The sequence below is a fragment of the Apis florea genome, unplaced genomic scaffold, assembly GCF_048593485.1.
Source record: "Apis florea isolate Af1SG1 unplaced genomic scaffold, ASM4859348v1 contig_3326_pilon, whole genome shotgun sequence".
Classification (NCBI taxonomy): domain Eukaryota; kingdom Metazoa; phylum Arthropoda; class Insecta; order Hymenoptera; family Apidae; genus Apis; species Apis florea.
The window spans coordinates 2,059,635-2,066,701 of NW_028256739.1; the positions used below are offsets into that span (position 1 = coordinate 2,059,635).

The following is a 7,067-nucleotide window of genomic DNA, read 5'->3' on the forward strand; positions in this document are numbered from 1 at the left end:
ATTTAAATTTTTTATAATCCTTCCTTTCCTTTGTTTAAAGAGAATAAAAAAAGAAAATATCGAAAAATATTCATTATTTCATATTTCTTAAATTTTTATTTTTAAATTTGAAAATATTATAAATTTTATTACTTTTCACATTATTTTTAGAATAACTTTATAGTTTATATTTGTGTATGCATTAATAATAAAACTATGTAGCGGATTTATTTTTTTTTTAAATAATAATAATTTTATTTATAAATTGTATGTTCAATTTTCAAATCTCTTTTTTATATACGTATCATTTACAAATCAATATAAATAAAATATTTAATAGGCAAATACTTAAAATGGCAAAAAATGTGGAACGCTTCACGATTTTGCGTGTCATCCTTGCGCAGGGGCCATGCTAATCTTCTCTGTATCGTTCCAATTTTAGTATATGTACTGCCGAAGCAAGTACAACTGGCATTTTTCGCTTCTTCTATATAAAGGAATACATAGTCGAATGACAACTAGCGGGAAACTGAACATCTTATCGGCCACCTAGCGACAATTTTTACAACTAAAGACAAAAATGTATATACAGTATATTAAAGAATTTTACGAATAACATATGATATATCACGAGTAAAAATTTCTCTATTTCAATTGTTCTTTGCTAATTTTATACACATATTTATAAAATATTCATTGTTTTTTTTTTATAAATCGTATCGATTTATGTCCAAATATCTTTGAAAATAATTATATTTACGTAGTTTATATCTCTAAAAACAATTTACAAATAATGCACATTTTTAAAAAAAGTTTGTTCGTCATATAGCTCATAAAAAATCCATCTTCTGTTCTAATAATTTTAATAAAAAACGAAGAAAGAATCGTCATGTCCCAGTTCGTCGGAAACACCAGACTCGAAAGGATAATGCCAAGAAGATACAGTTGTATTGTATCATGAGTCTTCGTTGGCGGATGGAAACATTGTCCGACGCATAATTCATTGGAAATTGGCCATGACAGACGCCATCTCGGGAATGGTCTCTGGGAATTTCTTCCAAGCGATGCATCACGTGGATTCACGAAATTCGCTAGTTAAACTCGATCGTGGTGCACGAGGCGAGCAGAAGCATCTTCGTTATGTTGATTGGCACACGAATTTTATATTTATACATATAATTTCAAATGTAAAACTTTCATTGTTATAAATAATAGTAAGGATATCAATATAATATTTTAAATATGATAGAAATGATTTTAGAGATTAAAACACGAATGTTTGTTGAAATTTGTTTTTTAAATTATTAAATTACAAACAATTTAATTTTAATTAAACGAACGAGATGGAAATAGAGTAGATTCTATTTCTGTTTCATTTCACCTAGTGTAAAATTTAATTTACAAAAATTAATCTCAATTTTAATCTATATATTATATTTCATCCAAACTGTGCTATTTTAATTTATTATTTTACTCTTCTTTTATATTTTGCAGATAAATAAATTTAACAAATTGTCTGCCATTCTAATGAGATTATTTTAATATATTCAAATTTACATTCTCATCGAATAATATCGACCAAACAATCAGAGGAAAATTTTCCAAATTAGTTACTAGTTCTTTTTCGTTTCTGAAAGTGAGATTAGAAAATTATGCAAATCGCTTAATCATATTCATTATTCCAATATATATTATCCTGAAGACCATCTATACTGAGAATATAATTAATTATATCTTTATAATATTATAATTTCAAATTTTATCTTCGTACATTACCCCTGAATAAATATTATACTATAATAATAATCGTATCAACGTATGATTGACTAAAATCGAAAAAATTAGTATAAAATCACAAAAGAGACAACATAAATATCGATCAGCGTGATAAAGATTAAACGGGAGCTCATAGCATAACATCCAAACATTTTACAAGTATCAAATCATCTCAAGATTAAATCGTAAGCCGTTCAGATTTAAACTTGACGTAAAACGGACATCTTTAAGACGTCGCGTGTCGCCCAATGAAGGAAAGAGGGACGAGGGGAAGGGGGAGGAGAAGAAGCGTAGGAAGAAAACGACGTGTCGGCGAGAAGCGGTGATCTAAATAGAAACCTCTTTAGGGGCATAACTCGGAGCACACCGTCTGTGAAAGACGCATAGCCCTCGTAGAGGGGCGTCTCCGGTGTCTTCGTAACCAGGGCTGACGGATAGCGCCGGAAATAGCGGAAAGGGAGGCCAAAGAGATATCGTCCGCCTCGCGGGAGCACCGTGGACGTAAAGCATCGTCGAAGGTTAGGTGTCGAGCCGTCTGGGAATCCGAGTGTCGCCCCGATGATGCGGTTGCCGTGTCGCGTGCCGCCTAACAATCACGGCCGCGGTCTTCTTTGAACTTTTCGAGTTCGATCTCGGCCATTTGAAGCTCGTGAAAGTGTTTGGACGCTCTCGTCCATCTAAGACGAGATTCGTTCATTCTGTGACTTAAGCGTAGAATTATATAAATGGTCGGTCGTTTTTTTACGTTTGGTGAAGAAGATTCGTTAAGTTTTGTAATTTGATTCTTTTAATTTAGTGCTGTTTAAGGGAAAAATACAGCTTAAGTCTAAAATTACTTATCATCTAATGTTAGGCGTGGAGAATTTTTGTTCATAGAAAGAAGAAAGTTAATTTGTTATTGTCTATAATATGTAGATATATCTTTAATGTTAATAAAATGTTATGCATTTATTTTAAAAAAAATTGAAATAGAATATTCATCATATATGAAAAGCAACTAGTGCGTCACGTGGTAAGTAATAAAAAAATTAATAAAAATAAATAAATAATTTTTTCCTTTGTTATTATAATACCATATAATCATATATATTTATATTTATATTCATATATATTTCAAAGTATGTATAAATTTCATATTGCGGGCGAGGCAATTTTTCATTGATTTTTTGTCACATACACAATGAATTCTCAAATTGCTTGCTCCAAAAAAAAATTTGATATCATCAAGTTTAAATATTTTATTATACATTTGAAATTATATTCTTATACTGTATTACTACTGTTAGCCTCCTATTTTTATTATATAATACCAATACTTAACTTTCACTTTTCCCATCAGATATTTTTAACACTTTTCCCTTCGATTCCACAATTTTCGAATTTTCTTTAATATAACGTGTATATTCATTCATCGAAAAACATTATAATTTTCCAGACAAATTTTGGCAAGAAGAAATCTTCCTCGTTGAAAAGATTAATTTTAAAATATTAAAATTGCGAGAAAAGCCAATTGAAGCGGGGTCCCGGCTTCGGCCACTTTCCCTCCACGCATAAAAGAGGGACGCCGAAAACCCATTATGCCCGGCGAAACACGTGGCACGCGCGCCGCTCTTCGCTCGTTTCTTTCCCGGAAGGCCTGGAACCTTCGCGAAATAACGCCGTTGAATTACCGGTGTGCGTAACTATTGTCGATGCACACCGAGTGTCTCCGTATCGGGCGCATCCATCTGCCGCGAAAAGGACACACATTATCCGAGTACTTGTATTCCATGCATTAGCCGTGCACAGAGTGCTAATGCAGAAATCTGGTATCGGTTAATTAATAACCGTAAAACTCAAACCCCCGGCTTGTGCACCGTGCCGCGTTATTTGATTTCCTCGAGATACGCTCTCTCTCTTTCCCACTCCCTTTTCCCGCTCGCCTCCTCCTCCTCCGCCTCCTCCTCCTCCTCTTCCCTCCAGCATTGCGGGCCTCTTTTTCTCTCTTTCTCTCCTCGCCCCTCCCTCCGCCCCGCTCCGCTCCCCGTATAGCCGGCGTATAACCGCCGCGCGCACAAATGGCATGAAACGCGATGCTTTAAAAACTTGCCGGAATAATAAGTTCCTTTCACGGGTTTTTTAAACCTAATACTTTTTCTCGTTAATGTAACGTTACTTACCGCGCCCTTTGTTCCCGCTTCAGCGAAACGTTTTCATGAATTATACGCGGTACCGGCCGTACCCGTCTTAATTAGCGAATTATTTAATGAAAACAGATCCGCGAGTTTTTTCTACGGACGTCAGACGAGCCTCTTCGATCGCCGTGACCCGTGCCTTCGCCCGCCCCTCCCCTACTCTGCCTTCCTTTTCACGGATACCTAACGCGTTAATGGTTTCCCCGGGAACGTCGCGGATCGTCGGTTTGTCGTCCCTCGAGATGTCCGTATTTTTTTTTTCTTTTTTTTTATTCGATTTTCGTTGCACACTGGTCAACGGAAAATCGAAATCGTTTATTACGAAAACGATTCTTCTTCGATTTCTTAATTGTAAAATTCAGGGTTGATCTTAATTAATTTAGGTAATGTTTGTGCAGTACAATTACAACATTCGTGTAATTTTTGCGTTTGAAAATTTTCCGAATATAAATGAAATTGGATTCGTTCTTAAGAAATTAAGGGGCAGGCATTGTACGATCAAAGAATTTCAATTTTCTCGAAAATTAATTTTTAAATGAGAATAAATTATTTTATATTCTTTCCTTATTTTCCTTATTATTTTCCTTATACTTATATAAGGATCTTTCGAACTTGATTTATTTGTTAAAAGAAACTTCAAATGAAAAAATTTTTGTACTTATTTTTCACGTAAAACCAACTATTTTCTATTTTCCTTAATTGTAGACACATTAGTCAGACACATTATAGGAACTTTATAGAAATTTTAAAATATTTTTCTACTCTTCCGGAAAAGGAAGGAAAATTGGCAAGGATTGTATAAACTCTTTAATTATTCGTGATGTCAATTGCGATGTAATAATCTGATGTCATATTGTTAAACGAATAATCGTGGGAATAACGTTAATGATACGATATTATCGATTCTCTTCAGTCAGCGTTTGATGTTGCATCAGAAATTAAACAATTAACGCTTAACTCAACCTAATTGTAGATAATTTATGAGTTTCAATTTGATTGTATTTCGTTCTATAATTTAAAAGTGCAAACAAGATATATATATAATTAATAAATACGCTTATAAAAGACGATTAACTTTGGAGATTTTCGATTTAAAGAACGGAAGTCGTTGGTGAAGCATTTTGTGTATCTCCGGATGTTCGATCACCGCAGAATAAATTTCGTGATCTGAAACTCGGGGCCACAAGTTATTATCAAGTTGTCCAACGTATTACGCGTAGTTTGCTATGCCGATATGCTTACTGGGATCGATATTTCTAAAGTGGGGGTGCATGGAACTCCGATATAAGTCGTTGAGGGTTCGATGTACTCGCGAGATAAATATTCGAGTTGTAATTGCAGAAAGTCGACAATTTTCCACATCCAAAATTCATAATATCTTTTCTGTTGTTACAAATGGAGGCCGAGTGGAGGAAATGACAAGATTATTAATTATAAAATAAAAACAGCAAAACATTCTCTATTGGAAATAAACGAATGAATCGTGGAAAAAAAGATTTCTCCATTCTGATTCTTCGATTGATCGCAGTTGTTTTATTGCTATGTTATTGTCAAATAAAAGAAAGATCTAATACAAACGATATATCTATGATAAAAATATAAAATGAAAGAGAGAAATTGAAAATTGAAAATTACACGAGAGGAAAGATGGAATATCGTTATATGAATTAATTGGTGGGCCAAAATATTTTCATAAGAAGAAAATTTTCAGATAGCTATAATAACAAACGGTTAAGAGTTAAAAAAGAAAAAATGATATAAAATAAATACAACTTATTTGTAGATAACTTTATTGTACAAATCACTAGAATACATTAACATTTAAATTGTTCTCTACCATTAAAGTCTTCCGACTTGTTGATGCATCTGCTATTTACATTTATTATAAATAGTTTCGAATAGCACGTTTCCCTCTTTTCACATCGATAGTGATTGATTTTGAAAAATTATACTTTTATGCAGAATTTTCCTTTTCTTAATCTCAATGCTGCACATTTCGACAACAATTATTTCATATCGAAATCCATTTCGTTTCACGAACAAGGTATGTTCCGCTGTACAAAACCTAATCGATCCTTCTAATAATACTCCACAGAAGAAAATAGACTTAATAAATATATACCAATCATATTTCGAAATGTTCATAGACCAGGTGCAAAAAAATACTCCATCATTTCCCAAAAAAAGGAATAAAACATAATATAGAAACTATTACTAAATCGAACGAAAAATATACAATTCCAAGTGTACACGCGAAGTGTAACCAAATACGCAACGCTCTCTCGACGAGGCATTCCTTTCTTTTCACCAAGAAACGAATATCACGATCCAATTTATCGATCAGCATCGATTAACGTTAACAAGCGGAAAATTGGAGAAAGAAGCACAGAATCCGGGGGTAAAGGGAATCAGGCGCGGCGCGGGCTAGGGTGTCGTGGGTGACGAGGGGGTGGCTCTCCGGGAGGCACGCCACGAGCCGTAGGACGAGGACCACGAGGAGGAGCAGCAGCAGCAGCAGGACGACGGAGGTGGAGGAGAGCGAAACGACGGAGGGTTGCCAAGGTGGGTGTCGAGGGGGTGATGTGGTGCGCGGGGGTGTGCTGCGTCGTAGCCCGCACGCACACGAGGACACGGGTGCTCGCGTGCAGCCCTCGCCTCAGGCTGCGGAGGAGCCTCGCAATTTAACCGGTTCGACATTCGCCTCGAGCTCGTAATTGGCAGGACGAATGAAAGAGCCCCGCGGACGAGGACGAGTGGTCGGGATTAACGATGGCGAATGGATCAGAAATTCTCCGCGAAAATAAAGTAGGTAGCCGGGTTGGCGGTGCGGTGTATATATAGGTATAGAGAGTGAGTCCGGGGTCCGTAGGTACGAGCCTTTGTTTGTCGTTCGCTCCAATTACCTCCGGCCTCTCCCGGTAGCTTCATAATTAACTCCCACTCATTTAACAAACTTTACTTTTAATGTTTTAAAAATAGTAATTAGCAGTGGCGGCAAGAGAAGAAGAAGGCGGAGGAGGAACGCAGGGGTGGCGGTGGAGAAGCTCGAACAGGAGGAGGAGGAGGAGGTGGAGGTGGAGATGTATGAAGAGCAGGAGGAAGGGGAGAGGAGAGAAGAGGGTTCGTAGAGGAGGCAGA

General features: G+C 36.0%; 1 non-coding gene across 1 annotated transcript; it reads right to left on the minus strand.

Annotated features, from left to right (window-relative positions):
* Window positions 1-338: 338 nt before the first annotated feature.
* On the minus strand, window positions 339-445 carry LOC116415250 (U6 spliceosomal RNA). The gene has a single exon (XR_004225831.1). It is a non-coding gene; the product is annotated as a U6 spliceosomal RNA (small nuclear RNA).
* Window positions 446-7,067: the final 6,622 nt, after the last annotated feature.